General features: G+C 37.3%; 1 pseudogene; it reads left to right on the forward strand.

The window, feature by feature from the left end:
• Nucleotides 1–1,093: 1,093 nt before the first annotated feature.
• LOC100665170 (olfactory receptor 5B3-like) lies at nucleotides 1,094–2,129 on the forward strand (annotated as a pseudogene).
• The last annotated feature ends 13,681 nt before the right edge of the window (nucleotides 2,130–15,810 follow it).

Raw genomic sequence — 15,810 nt, forward strand, 5'->3', positions numbered from 1 at the left:
GTTAAAGTACAGAGTTCAAAAAAGCAGGAGACATTGAATAATTGGTACAGTGGCTACAACAATAGACTTAACCATGCCTACTAATGGGAGGATGGAGCAGAACCAGGCAATGTTTGCCCTGTTATACATAAGATCACTATGAGTTGGAGACAACTAATGGCACCTAATAACAAAAACAACAACACTAATCAGACTATGCTGGACACCCAATTTTACTCATTGTCTTTTATGCATTATCTCATTTAATTCTCACAATAATACCTTAAGTAAGTCTCACCAAAATCTATTTTACAGATGGAGGAAATAGGGCTCTAAGGAGTTATGTTAGGACAAATGACAAATGACTACTAGGTAATAAATGATAGAGCTGATATTGAACACATGCATTTTAACAATACTGAACCTCTATTCCCAATGCTATGTCTTCCATTCAGAATTGTCTTTGCTGATTATACATGTCCTTACTGCTGAAGTTATACCATCATATAGCTCTCACTTCATTGTGTTATCCCAAACATAGAGTTTGGATCAATGGATACAATGAATAATTTTAAACTGATTTAAATTCATTTTGATTTAATTTTAGTTAAGACCATTGGGGATACATGTGCCTGGATACTTAGTATGACTTTGCCACTTAATATTTCTGTAAACTCGAATAAATTACTCGACACTCTGCACCTCATAATTTAAATGGGGATAAAAACTAATCGAATTCATAGGGTTGTTGAAAGGAGTATATGAATCTGCTTATGAAGTGTCTAGAGCAGTGTGAACATATGAATGATATAAAAGTTTTCACCAGGCTTGCAAAACCTGAGATGGAAGTTCATGTCATTACAGATATGGCATCTTGGCCTAGTTATTGCATTTTCTACAGTTCAGAGTAAGAATTTATAAAATTTAAAAGTCAGGGAAATATTCCAAAGAGATCTTTCAGCTTTAACAGTTAGTAACTGTGTAGATAATTTATACACTAAATTTCAGTGTCAATCCAAAGCTTAATGTATAGAGACTCTTGAAATAGAAATTTTTGCTATAATGAAGAAATGCACATAGTACGTATACAATTCAATTTCACTGCAATATCTTTTCCATTTTTCACTCTGTTTTTTTATCCTTTAAATACTCTGTTCTTTTATTCTTCATTGATACAGGGCATCTCTTGATTCCCAAATAACATCAATGGAGAACAGAACAGAAGTGGATCAGTTCATCCTGTTAGGACTAACCAATGCCCCAGAGCTTCAGTTCCCCCTCTTTATAATGTTCACTCTTATTTACCTCATCAATGTGCTTGGGAACCTGGGGGTGATCATGTTGATTTTGTTGGACTCTTGTCTCCATAATCCCATGTATTTTTTCCTCAGGAACTTGTCTCTGGTGGACCTTTGGTACTCTTCAGCTGTTACTCCATAGTGTTGGCTGGGTTCCTTGTAGGAGACAATGTCATCTCCTACAGTGCATGTGCTACTCAGATGTTCTTTTTTGCAGAATTTGTTTCTGTGGAAAATTTCCTGTTGGCCTCAATGGCCTATGACCGCTATGGAGCAGTGCGTAAACCTCTACATTACACCACCACCATGACAACAGGTCTGTGTGCATATCTGGCTATAGGTTCCTATGTTGGTGGTTTGCTGAGTGGCTCCATCCATACTGGGGTCACATTCCATCTCTCCTTCTGTATGTCTAATGTGGTACATCACTGTTTCTGTGATGTTCCAGCAGTTGGGGTTCTCTCTTGTTCTGATAGACACATTAGTAAGATTGTTCTTATTTTTGCAGCAAGCTTCAATATCTTTTTTGCTCTTCTTGTTATCTTGATATCCTATCTGCTCATATGTATCACCATCCTAAAGATGCACTCAGCTGATGGATCTCAGAAGGTTTTATCCACTTGTGTTTCTCACTTGATTATAGTCTCCATCTTCTGTGGAACATGCATTTTCATGTACATGCAGCCCAGCTCCAGTCATTCCGTGGACATAGATAAAATGGCATCTGTGTTCTATACTATGGTCATCTTCATGATGAACCCTCTGGTCTACAGCCTGAGGAACAAGGATGTACACAGCGCATGTGAGAAGGTTCTTGAGAAGGCAAAATTGTCTCTAGGCTTAACTTTTTAGTATAGTAGAATCCACAGCAAAACAGTTTAATCCCCTCTGATCTTTTCTGTACAATGGCTCATGCTTCAAGGCCTTCAATGCACTTAATTTGTAAGGGGATACACTTACCTCATCAAAAGTGTGTTGTCTAGAAAAAAAATACGTCCAGAAATGTAATACATGAACAAGAATGGCTAAGGTGGAAACTAAGGATATATGGGTTTTGCTTTTCAAAAACCATTTTAATGACATTAAATGTACTCACATGTTCTCTGCCATATGCTGGTACAAGCATATCTATCAAACCGGGCATGCAGACGTTGATACATAGAAACTTGTACAACAACCCTATATGTGCACTTACACAGAATAATGGGAATTTTTAAAATTACTTTAATGAAATGTCACAAATGTTTAATAAAAGAAATTAAGATAACCAGTTGTGGAATTAGAATATAAACTCAGGATAATCTTATTTGTTTCTCTAGTAAAATAACTTCCAAGAGTCCAAAATAAAGAAAAACTGATACTGTTTTTTTTTAATTAAATGAATTGCCTTTTGTTGACATATTTTATCAGAGATCAAGAAGGAGGTAAGGCAAAACAAAGACCAAACCAAGGAACACACAGACAAAGCAATAGAAGAATTCAAGAAAACAATACAAGAACCAAACAACAGAATAAACTGGCAGCTAGAAATCATACAGAAAAAGCAACTAGAAATCCAAAAGTTTAACAATAAAATTTCAGAATTAGCAAACTCAGTAGGAGGTCATAGAAGCAGAATTGAGACAACGGAAGTCAGAATTAGATTGAAGATAAATCCCTTGACATCAATTTGAGGAAAAAATCAGAAAAAAAAGAATGAAGAAAAACAAAGAAACCCTAAGAATTATGTGGAATTCCATCAAGAGGAAAAACCTATGAGTAACAGGAGTACCAGAACAGGGAGCAGGGGGTGCAGGATGGGAATAACAGAAAACACAGAGTTATTGAATATTTACTAGCAGAAAATGTCCCTAAAATTATGAAAGACAAGAACATATCTATCCAAGAAGTTCAATGTACCCAATACAGGATAGATCCTAAAAGAAAGCCACCAAGATATATCATAATCAAAGACAAAGAGAATCCTGAGAGTGGCTAGGGATTAAAAAAAAAAAAAGTCACCTACAGAGGAGAACCATTAAGACTAAGCTCTGACAACTCAGCAGAAACCATGCAGGCAAGAAGACAATGGCATAACATATAAAGCCTTGAAGGAAAAATAATTGCCAGCCAAGAATTACATATCCAGCAAAGTAGTCTCTCAAATATGAGCATGAAATTAAGTCATTTGCAGTTAAACAGAAAGTAAGGGAATATGTAAAAAACAGACAAAAATTAAGAGAAATATTAAAGAAGTTCTCTGATTAGAGAACCAACAACATCAGACAATAATTGAAGACTAGGACACAAAACAGATCAATCAGGTACCAACCCAGATACGAACCAGCTACCAACCCAGATAGCGAATTCACAAAACTGAAACAAACCTAAAAGAATGAAAATAAGGAACCAGAGATGTCACATGTAAATGACAACAATATGAAAACAAAAAAGAGGAAATAATGGTGTACTCATAGAACTTCTATATGGAAAGAAACTCAAGGTGATATCAAGAAATAAAAGAGTGGTTTAAACTTAGAAAAATAAAGGTAAATTTCAAGGTAACCACAAAAGATGTTAGCAAAGCTACCCATCCATATAAAAAAGAAGAAAAACATAAAGACTCAGCAAACACAAAATCAGAATATGAAAGAGATGAAAAGAAAATATATAAACAAAAAGAACTCAGCACACAAAATTAAGCAGAACAAAGAAACCGTTGACACCACGAAAAAAAAAATGACAGCAGTAAACTCATACCTATCAATTACACTGAACGTTAATGGTCTAAATGCATGAGTAAAGAGACAGGGAGTGGCAGAATGAATAAAAAACAACAATCCATCTACATGCTGTCTACAAGAGACACACCTTAGACACAAACACATAAACAAACCAAAACTCAATGGATAGAAAAATATACCAAGCAAACAGTAACCACAAAGGAGCAGGAGTGTCAATATTAATCTCTGATGAAATAGATTTTAAAACAAAATGCACCATAAAGGATAAGGAAGAACACTATACAATGAATAAAGATCAATACACTAGAAGGACATAACCATAATGAACATATATACTCAATGACAGGGCACCAAAATACATAAAAAAAAAAAAAAAACTCTAATATTTTTAAAAGGAAAAATAGACAGCTCCACAATAATAGTAGGAGACTTCAACACACCACTTTTGGTGAAGGACAGAACATCTAGAAAGACACTCAATAAAGATACAGAAGATCTAAATGCCACAATCAACCAACTCAACCACATAGACATATACAGAACACTTCACCCAACAGCAGCAAATTATACATTATTTTTCAATGCACATTGAGCATCCTCCAGAATAGACCACTTTTTAGATCACAAAGCAAGACTTAACATGATTCAAAACTTCAAAATAATACTAAGCATGTTCTCTGATCATAATGCCATAAAAGTAGAAATCAATAACAGAAACTGCAAGAAAAAATATCAAACACATGGAAACTGAACAACAGCTTGCTTAAAAACCTTAGAAGAAATCAAGGATGCAATTAAAGAATTCATAGAATCAAATAAAAATGGAAACACATTTTACCAAAGCCTTTGGGACACAGAAAAAGCAGGGCTTAGCGGTCAATTTATAGCAATAAAGGCACACATCAAAAAAGAAGAAAGGGCCTAAATCAAAACAGTAATCCTACAACTTTAACAAACAGAAAGACAGGAGCAAAAGTAGCCCTCAAGTACCAGAAGAAAGGAAATAATAAAGATTAGAGCAGAAATAAATGAAATAGAGAACAGAAAAACAATGGAAAGGTAAACAAGACCAAAAGTTGGTTCTTTGAAAAGATCAACAAAATTGAGAAACCACTGGCCAAACTGACAAAAGAAAAACAGGAGAGGGAGCAAATAACCTGTGTAATAAGTGAGACATGAGACATCACAACAGACCAAAATCAAAAAAACAGAATACTATGGAAAATTGTACTCCAACAAATGGGAAAACCCAGATGAAATGGACAATTTTCTAGAAACACACCACCCACCTAACCTAACACAAACTGAAGTAGAAAATCTAAACAGACCCATAATAAAAGTAGAGATTGAAGAGGCAATAACAACAACAACAACAACAAGATCCCAATAAAAATGCTCTAGCCCAGACAACTTCACTGGAGAATTCTACCAAACTTTCACAGAAGAGATAACACCAATACTACTCAACCTATTTCAGAGCATAGAAAAGGAAGGAATACTCCCAAACTCATTGTATGGAGCCAGCATAATCCTGATACTGAAGCCAGGCAATGAAGCCACAAAAAAGGGGAAATATAGACCAGTATCTCTCGTGAACACAGACACAAAAATTCTCAACAAAATTCTAGCCAATAGAATTTAACAGCATATTAAAAAAAAAAATGCATCATGATCAAGTGGGATTCATATCAGGTATACAGGGGTAGTTCAACAATAGAAAATCAATCAACATAATCCACCATATAAAGAAAACAAAAGAATCAAATGATCATATCAATCAACACAGAAAAGGCATTTGACAAAGTCCAACATCCATTCTTCATTAAAATTTTCTGCAAAATAAGAATAAACAATAAGAGTAGAAGGGAATAATAAAGTAAAAAAGGCATTTATACAAAAGCAATAGTCAACGTCATTCTAAATGGAGAGAGGCTGAAAGGATCCCCTGAGAACAGGAAAAAGACGAGGATACTTCTTATTGCCACTCTTATTCAACATAGTGCTGGAAGTCGTAGCTAGAGCAATAAGGTAGGAAAAAGAAATAAAGGTCATCCAAATTGGTGAGAAAAAGGTAAAACTACACCTATTTGCAGACGATATGGTGTTATATACAGAATGCCTCAAATAATCCACATGAAAGCTACTAGAACTAATAGAAGATTTCAGCAAAGTAGCATTGGGTATTGGGTTTAGCAAAGTAACAGGATACAAAATTGACATATAAAAATCAGTTGGATTCCTTTACACCAAAAAAGAGAACTTTGAAAATGAAATCAACAAATCAATACCGTTTACAAGAAGATCAAGTAGTTAGGGATAAATCTAACCAGGAATGTTAAAGACCTACACAAACAAAACTACAAAACACTACTGCAAGAAACAGAAAGAGACCTACACAGGGGGGAAAACATACCAAGCTCATGGATAGGTGGACTCAACATTGTGAAAATGTCAATTCTACCCAAATCGATCTACAGATACAATGCAATCTGGATCCAAATTCCAACAGCATCCTGTAATGAGGTGGAGAAACAAATCACCTACTTTATATGGAAAGGGAAACGACCTGAATAAGTGAAGCATTACTGAAGAAGAGCAAAATGGGGACCTCACACTACCTTATTTTAGAACCTATTATTCAGCCACAGTAGTCAAAACATACTGGTACAACAGACACATAGGCCAATAGAACAGAATTAAGAACCCAGGTGTCTTAGGCTGGTTTCTCTAGAGAAGCAAAACGTATAAATATCTACATAGAGAGATTTGTGTAAAGGAAATGGCTCACATGGTTGTAGAGGCTGAAATGTCCCAAATCTGTGGGTAAAGCTGGAGGCTTCTCTTGAATCACATAGCTACAGGGGGTGGTGAACCTGGGATGGGCAGGTCAGAAAGCAGTGCTCTTGCTCATGGGATGCAAAAACAGATGAATTCCAAGATCAGCAGACAAGACCGCAGGTAAGCTGCTAGCTCAAGTCCCAGGAACCGGAGATCAGGTGAACAGGAGGCAGCTGTAGAATCCAAAGCAAGCAAAAGCCGAGGTGCCTTGCCAAAGAGTCTACTTACATTAGATGTAGGCCACACATCCAAAGAAACTCCCTTTCATCTGGCTGGCTACTCACAGCAGATCCCATCATGGAGGTAATCACATTGTTTCAAATCTCATCATGGTAGTGATCACATCATCATACGACTGCCAAACTACATTGTAACTGGCAAACCACTGAGAATCAAGACCCAGCTAAGTTGATACACAACCCTAACCGTCATAACAGACATAAGTCTATCCATCTATGAGCAGTTAATATATGACAAAGGGCCAAAATGAGTTAAATGGGGAAATGACAGTCTCTTTAACAAATGGTGCTGGCAAAACTGGATGTCCACTGGTAAGAAAAAGGAAACAATGTCCATACCTCACACTATACACAAAAACTACCTCCAAATGGATCAAAGGCCTAAATATAAAATCTAAAATGATAAAGATCATGAAACTAAAAACAGGGACAACTGTAGGGGCCCTAATACATGCCACAGATAGTATACAAACCATAACTAACAATGCACGAACACCAGAAGATAAACTAGATAACTGGGAGGTCCTAAAAATTAAACCCTATCGTCATCAAAAGAATTCACCAAAAGAGTAAAAAGAGAACCTACAGATTGGGGGAAAAAAAATTGGAAACAACATATTTGACAAGAGTCTAATCTCTAAGATCTAAAAAATACTTCATCACCTCAATAACAAAAAGACAAATAATCCAATTAAAAATGAGCAAAGGATATGAACAGACACTTCACTAACGAAGACATTCAGGCGACCAACAGGCACATGAGGAAATGCTCGTGATCATTAGCCATTAAAGAAATGCAACTCAAAACTACAATGAGATACCATCTCAACCTGACTATACTGTCAGTAATCAAAAAAACACAAACAAATGTTGGAGAGGTTGCATGTAGATTGGAACTCCTATGCACTGCTGGTGGGAATGTAAAATGGTATAACTACTTTGGAAAATGATATGGCACTTCCTTAAAAAGCTAGAAATAGAAATGCCGTATAATCCAGTAATCTCGCTCCTAGGAATATACCCTAGAGAAATAAGAGCCATCACACGAATAGACATATGCACACCCATGTTCATTGCAGCACTATTTGCAATAGCAAGAAGATGGAAACAACTTAAACATCCATCAGCAGATGAATGGATAAACAAATTATGGTACATACACACAATGGAATACTATGCAATGATAAGAAACAATGATGAATCCATGAAACATCTCATGACATGGATGAATCTGGAGGGCATTGTGTTCAGTGAAATAAGTCAGTCACAAAAGGACAAATACTGGATGAGACCACTTATAAGAGCTCAAAGAAAGGTTTACACACAGAAAAAAACAATCTTTGGTGGTTATGAGGGTGGGGAGGGCGCGGGAAGAGAAAACACTAATTAGCTGGTAGATAAATGTCAACTTTGTGAAAGGAAAGACAGCACATGATATGGACGAAGTCATCACAACTGGACCAAAGCAAAAGCATAGAAGTTTCCTAGACACTTCCAAACACTTTGAGGGACTGAGTAGCTGGGGCTGAGGACCATAGTCTTGTGGAAAATCTAGGTGAATTGGCATAACTTAGATAGTTCATGAAGAAACTGTTCTACGTCCCACTTCTATGAGTTTTGAGCTCAGATCTGGCTGTATTGAACATTTTCACAAAATGTTGACATGGGTCTAAGATTCAAATGCAAAAGCTTTAATTGGTACGGAGTACAGTGATCATTATAAAATGCCCTGGTGCTTTCCTTAAGAGTATGAGCAAAAAACTAAGATACGTGATGCTCTGTTAAGAAGATAGTAAATTTATCCTGTTTGCTGTTAGCCTGTCGTTGCAGGAATAGGTAACCAGAACATGTCGAAACATTTCTTTTGACTCTGGAAGGACTATCGTGAATTTACCAAGATCATTACTCTATTGTCATTTTCTTTTTTCCACGATCTCACCCTTTCCATTACTTGAATATCTAGAAAACCTGACAGCACAGTGGTTAAAGGCACAGACATTGAAAACAGACCTGGGTATGAGTCATGTACTAGGTTGGACTTTTAGAAATTCAAATACCTCTCAAATTCCCTATTTCCTTAACTGTACATGAGTTGGTGTATGTGTGCGTGCATGCGCATTTTGGTGTTGAGAGAGAAAATATAAATCATCATAGAACATAACATCTGCTAAAAAACATTATGTTGTTGTTGGGTGCTGCAGATTCTCTTCCAACTTACAGCCACTCTAGATATAACGGAAGGAAACATTGCCTTATCCTGTGCCATCCTCACAATTGTTGCTATGCTTGAGCCTATTGTTGCAACCACTATTTCAATCCACTCTTTGAGGGTCTTCCTCTTTTTCCCTAACCCTCCTCATAGCATGTCCAAAATACATGAGACAAAATCTTGGTGTCCTCATTTCTAGGGAGCATTCTGATTGTACTTCTCCCAAGACAGATTTGTTCATTCTTCTGGGAGTTCATGTTGTTTTTGTTAGGTGCCGTTGAGTCAGTTACAACTCATAGCAACCCTATGCACAACAGAACAAAATAATGTCCAGTCTTGCACAATCCTCACGATTGTTGTTATGCTTGAGCTCATTCGTTACAACCACCATATCAATTCATTTCATTGAGGGTCCTCCTTTTTTTCATTGACCCTCTACTTTACCAAGCATGAAGTCCTTTTCCAGGGACTGGTCCCTCCTGATAACATATCCAAAGTGTGTGAGACAATGTCTTGCCATGCTTTCTTCTAAGCAGCATTCTGTCTGTACTTCTTCTAAGACAGATTTGTTCATTCTTTTGGCAGTCCATGATATATTCAATATTCTTAGCCACTGCCATAATTCAAAGACGTTAATTTTTCTTCAGTCCTCTTTATTCATTGCAAGCCTTTCACATGCACATGAGGCAATTGAAAATACCATGCTTTGGTTCAGGAGTAATTTAGTCCTCAAAGTGACATCTTTGCTTTCAAATAATTAGAGAGGTCTTAGCAGCAGATGTCCCCAGTGGAATGCATCGTTTGACTTCTTGACTGCTGCTTCCATGGGTATTGATTGTGGATCTAGTAAAATTAAATCCTTGACAACTTCAACATTTTCTCCATTTATCATGATGTTCCATATTGGTCCTGTTGTAAGGATTTTTGTTTTCTTTACGTTGAGATGTAACCCATACTGAAGGCTATAGTCTTTGGTTTTTACCGGTAAGTGTTCAAAGTCCTCTTCACTTTCAGCAAGTAAAGTTGTGTCATCTATGTATCTCAGGTTGTTAATGAGCCTCCAATCCTGATGTGACTTTCTTCTTCATAAGTCCAGCTTCTTGGATTATTTAATTACCATACAAGTCAAATAAGTATGGTGAAAGAATACAACTCTGACCTACGCATTTCCTGATTTTAAACCACATAGTACCCCCTTGTTCTATTCAAACAGCTACCTCTTGGTCTATGTACAGGCTCCTCATGAGCACAGTTAAGTGTTCTGGAATTCCCATTCATTGCAATTTTATCCATAATTTGTTGTGATTCACACACTCAAATGGCTTAGCGTAGTCAATAAAACACAGGTAAACATCTTCCTGGTATTCTCTGCTTTCAGCCAGGATCCATCTGACATCAGCAATGATATCCCTCATTCCACGTCCTTTTCTGAATCTGGCTTGAATATCTGGTAGTTCCCTGTTAATGTACTGCTTCAATCATATTTGAATTATCATCAGCAAAATTTTACTTGCATGTGATATTAATGACATTGATAATTTTGGCATTACGTTGGATCACCTTTCTTTGGAGTGGGCAGGCATATGCATGTCTTCTAGTCAGTTAGCCAGCTAACTGTCTTCCAAATTTCTTGATATGGAGAAGTGAGTGCTTCTAGTATTGCAGTTGTTGTAGAAACATCCCAATTGGTATTTCATCGATTCCCAGAGCCTTGTTTTTCGCCAGTGCCTTCAGTGCAGCTTGGACTTCTTCCTTCAGTACCATCAGTTCTTGATCATATGCTACCTCCTGAAATGGTTGAATGTCAACCAGTTATTTCCAGTACTGTGACTCTGTGTATTCTTTCCATCTCCTTTTGATGCTTCCTTTGTTATTCTATTTTTTTGCCCATATAATCCTTCAATTTTGCAACACAAGGCTTGAATTTCTTCTTCAGCTCTTTCAGCTTAGGAAATGCTGGGCAAGTTCTTCCCTCTTGGTTTTCTAACTCCAGATCTTTGCACATTCCATTATACTACTTGTCTTAGGCTGGGTTCTCTAGAGAAGAAAACCAGTAAAGTGTATATACAGAGAGAGAGATTTGTATCGAGGAAATGGTTCACTCAATTGTAGAGGCTGTAACATCTCAAGTCCATGGGTCAGGAAAGAGGCTTCTTCTGATTCATGTAGCCACAGGGGCTGGCAAACCCAGGATTGGCAGGCCAGAGAGTAGGGCTCTTGCTCACAGGCTGTGAAGATAGACAAATTCCAAGATCGGCAGGCAAGACCACAAGTAAGCTGTTAGCTCAAGTCTCAAGAACTGGAGGTCAGATGAACAGGGGCCAGCTGCGGGATCCAGAATGAGCAAAGCCTGAACATCTGCCCACACTCGATGAAGGTCACACACCCAAGAAAAATCCCCTTCAACGGATCAGCTACTCAGAGAAGATCCCATCATGGGGGTGATCACATATCAAATCTCAACAAGGAAGTGACCACATTACATGACTGCCAAAACACTGAGAATCATGGCCCAGCCAAGTTGACACACAATCTTAACCATCACAATACTTCACTTTGTCTTATCATCTGGACTTCAAAATCTGTTCAGCTCTTTCATGTCATCATTTCTTCCTTTGGCTTTAGTTATTCTACGTTCAAGAGCAAGTTTTAGAGTCTTTTCTGACATCCATTTTGGTCTTTTCTTTCTTGCCTGTCTTTTTAATGACCTTTTGCTTTCTTCATGGATGATGTCCTTGATGTCATCCTACAACTCATCTGGTCTCCAGTTATCAGTGTTCAATGACTCAAATCTATTCTTGTCATACTGTCTAAATTCAGGTCAGACATAATCAGTGTTATACTTTTGCTCTTGTGGACTTGTTTTAATTTTCTTCAATTTCAACTTGAACTTGCATATGTGCAATTGATGGTGTGTTCCACAGTCTGCCCCTGTCCTTGTTCAGACTGATTGTTCTGCTGATGATATTGAGCTTCTCCATTGTCTCTTTCCATAGATATCATCGATTTGATTCCTGTGTATTCCATCTGGCCAAGTCCAAATGTATAGTTGTTGTTTCTTTTGTTGAAATAGGGTATTTATGATGAATAACTTATTGGAAATGCAAAATTCTATTATGCTATCCCCAATGCCATATTTTCCAATGATTCTTCTTCTTTGTTTCCAACTTTCACATTCCAATCACCAGTAATTATCAATGTATCTTAATTGTATGTTTGATCAATTTTAGGTTTTCCTTGCATAAATTTGAATAATAGTTGAATCAACTGGTTTCCCTTGTAGGTGTATGGGTATTACCCTATCACCAACAGCTTTGTACTTTAGGATACATCTTGAAATGTTCTTTTTGACAGTGAATGTGACACCTTCCTCTTTAATTTGTCTGTCCCGGCATAGTAGACTATACGATTATCTCATTCAAAATGACCAATACCTGTCCATTTCAGCTCACTGATGCCTAGGATATCTATTTTCAAGCATTCCATTTTATTTTTGATTACTTCCAATTTTCCAAGTTTCATACTTTGTATATTCCATAGTTCCAATTATTAATGGATGTTTGCAGCTGTTTCTTCTCATTTTGTATCGTGTCCTGAAACCTTTACTCTATTCATCTCATTAAGGTTGATTCTACTTTGAGGAGGCAGCTCTCCCCCCGTTGTACTCTGAGGATCTTCCAATCTGAGAGGCTCTTCTTCAGGCACTGTATCAGACAATGTTCATCTGAAATCACAAAATTTTCACTGCTTATTGTTTTCAGAAGTAGACCTTCAGATCCTTCTTCATAGTCTGTCTTTGTCTGGAAGCTCCAGTGAAACCTGTTGATCACAGGTGACCATGATGGTATTTGAAATATTGTTGGCCTAGCTTCCAGGATGAGCATGTTGTGGCATCACAACAACGCACAAGCCACCACAGGATGACAAACTGACAGAGAAGTGGTGGGGGAAAAAAAAAAAAACATTAAGTTTATGTTATTACGTAGGTGATATGCTGGCAAACACAAGTACTTTTAATGTCCAGATATGTAATGTATGGAAAAAAAAACAGAAAGAATATGACAGAGAATAGCGGTTGCCCGAGAATGGTTTTCTTTCTAAAGGCCTCAAATTCCAACTAAAAGATTGAAAATTCTGAGCTTTCATGTGAACAGGTTTTCAGGTAGAGTCAATTCCATGGGAGATAAATTTTCAATCTTCAATATCTGTAACCCAGTTGAAGGTAGAGAGTAATGAGTCTAAGACAGAATGAAACTCAAGCTAAAACATAATTATGAAAAATAAATTAAGGAAAATAAGTACTAATGATTCCTGGGTTCTCATGTAGAATGCTGACACAACCACCAGTATGGGGGTGGAAGGACAGATTGAGAAACACTGGAGTGAAAAGATGATCTGAGACAACAGAATGTGTGACAAAAGGCAAATCAAAAAGTTATGTACTACTAGACTTTAAAACTCATTCATAATTTAAAGCTCTGCCCCTAATTCCCCAAACCAATATAGATATCATTGTTCCATCCTAATAATAATATTAGCACTCATCAGATTTGTGTTCAACACCTGTGTTATGCTGTTTTTCAAAAATGGTCTCATTTAACACTCACAAAAATCCCTTTAGGTAGGTCCTGGTACAATCTCATCTTACTCATGGAGAAATGTGCCTCAGGGAAGTTAGGTTAGGACCAATGTCTCCCAGGCAGTAAACGGTAGGGATGATATGTGAATGCTTACACACCTCTTCCCTAAACCCGGATTCTTACACCCAATTCTATATCTGCTCTTCAGAATTGCCTTTGGTAGTTGTATGTGACTCTAACTACGTATACTATCCATCTATCTTCCTGAGATACTTTACAAATCCAAACATTGAGCTTGGTACAATGGAGACAATGATTAAATGTGAATTGAATGAAGTTAAAATCAATTTAAATTCACTAGTAGTATTTAGGGTGGTAACAAGACTGATTTGGTCTAAAGCTTGCCTCTGTTTGTTAATACCTCTGTAACTTTAAATAAATTAACCCCTTGTTGGCAAGTTAACTTATAAGATAAATTGACTTCATGGTGTTTATGAGAGGATTCAATGAATATATACATATAAACAGAAGCCTTGGAGGCACAGTGGTTAAAAGCTATAGTTTGAAACTATCTGCAGCTCACATGGGGGAAAGATGTGGCAGTCTGCTTCCATAGAGACTTACAACCTTGGAAACCCTATGGGGTCACTATGGGTCAGAACTGAGCTGGCGGCAGTGGGTTTTTGGTTTCTTTGATGAAGCCCTGAATGTGCAGTGCTTAAGGATTCAGCTGCTAACCAAAAGGGAAGCAGATCAAATCTACCCATTTCTTGGAAACCCTATTGGCTAGTTTCAGGCTGTCCTATAGGGTAACTATAGTTAGAATTGACACAACGGAAACTTTTTTTTTTTTTAAATACTAAAGCATCTGGCGTGTAAGTACTATAGAAGTGTAACCTGTTATAAAAAAATAAATAAAACAAACCCATTGCCTTTGAATCAGTTCCAACTCATAGAGACCCTATAGGGCAGAGAACTGACCCATAGGATTTCCAAGGAGCTGCTGTTGGATTCAAACTGGCAACTTTTGGTTAGCAGCTGTAGCTCTTAACCACTACACAACCAGGGCTCAGTAGACTAAAAAGATCAGATCTGGGAGATCAATTCATTCCAAGCATGTGAACGTGTGTCATGGATTGAATTGTGTCCCCCCAAAAATATGTGTCAACTTGGTTGGGCCATGATTCCCAGTATTGTATGGTTGTCCTCCATTTTGCGATTGTAATTTTATGTTGAGAGGATTAGGGTGGGATTGTAACACCACTCTTTCTCAGATCACCTCCCTGATCCCAGGTAAAGGGAGTTTCCCTGGGGTGTGGCCTGCACCACTTTATCTCTCAAGAGATAAAAGAGAGGAGAAGCAAGCAGAGAGTTGGGGATTTCATTCTACCAAGATAGCAGTACCAGGAGCAGAGAGCATCCTTTGGACCTGGGGTCCCTGCACCTGAGAAGCTCCTCGACCATGGGAAGATTGAGGACAAGGACTTTCCTCCAGAGCCGACAGAGAGAGAAAGCCTTCCCCTGGAGCTGACGCCTTGAATTTGGACTTTTAGCCTACTTCACTGTGAGGAAATAAAATTCTCTTTGTTAATCCACTTGTGGTATTTCTGTTATGGCAGCACTAGATAACTAAGACTCCTTGGATAAGTTATTATTTGTTCTTGCAACTCAATTTACTTATATACAAAATTAAAGTTAGATGGGTGATTCATGAAGATCTTTCAGCTTTAACAATATATAACTGTATAGATAAGTTATCCACTGAATTGTGTTTTCATGCTTATGCTTTAGATTTGAAGAATGCCAAAGAATAGATTATTTCTATAATTAAAAATGCACAGGGTAGTTATACATTTCAATTTCTGTGCAATTATTTTTTGTTTACTACATTGTTTCTTCATTTCCCATTGCTCCAGAACACTTCGTGGTTTCCAAATAACATCC

This window comes from Loxodonta africana, chromosome 7 (genome assembly GCF_030014295.1).
Source record: "Loxodonta africana isolate mLoxAfr1 chromosome 7, mLoxAfr1.hap2, whole genome shotgun sequence".
Taxonomy (NCBI): domain Eukaryota; kingdom Metazoa; phylum Chordata; class Mammalia; order Proboscidea; family Elephantidae; genus Loxodonta; species Loxodonta africana.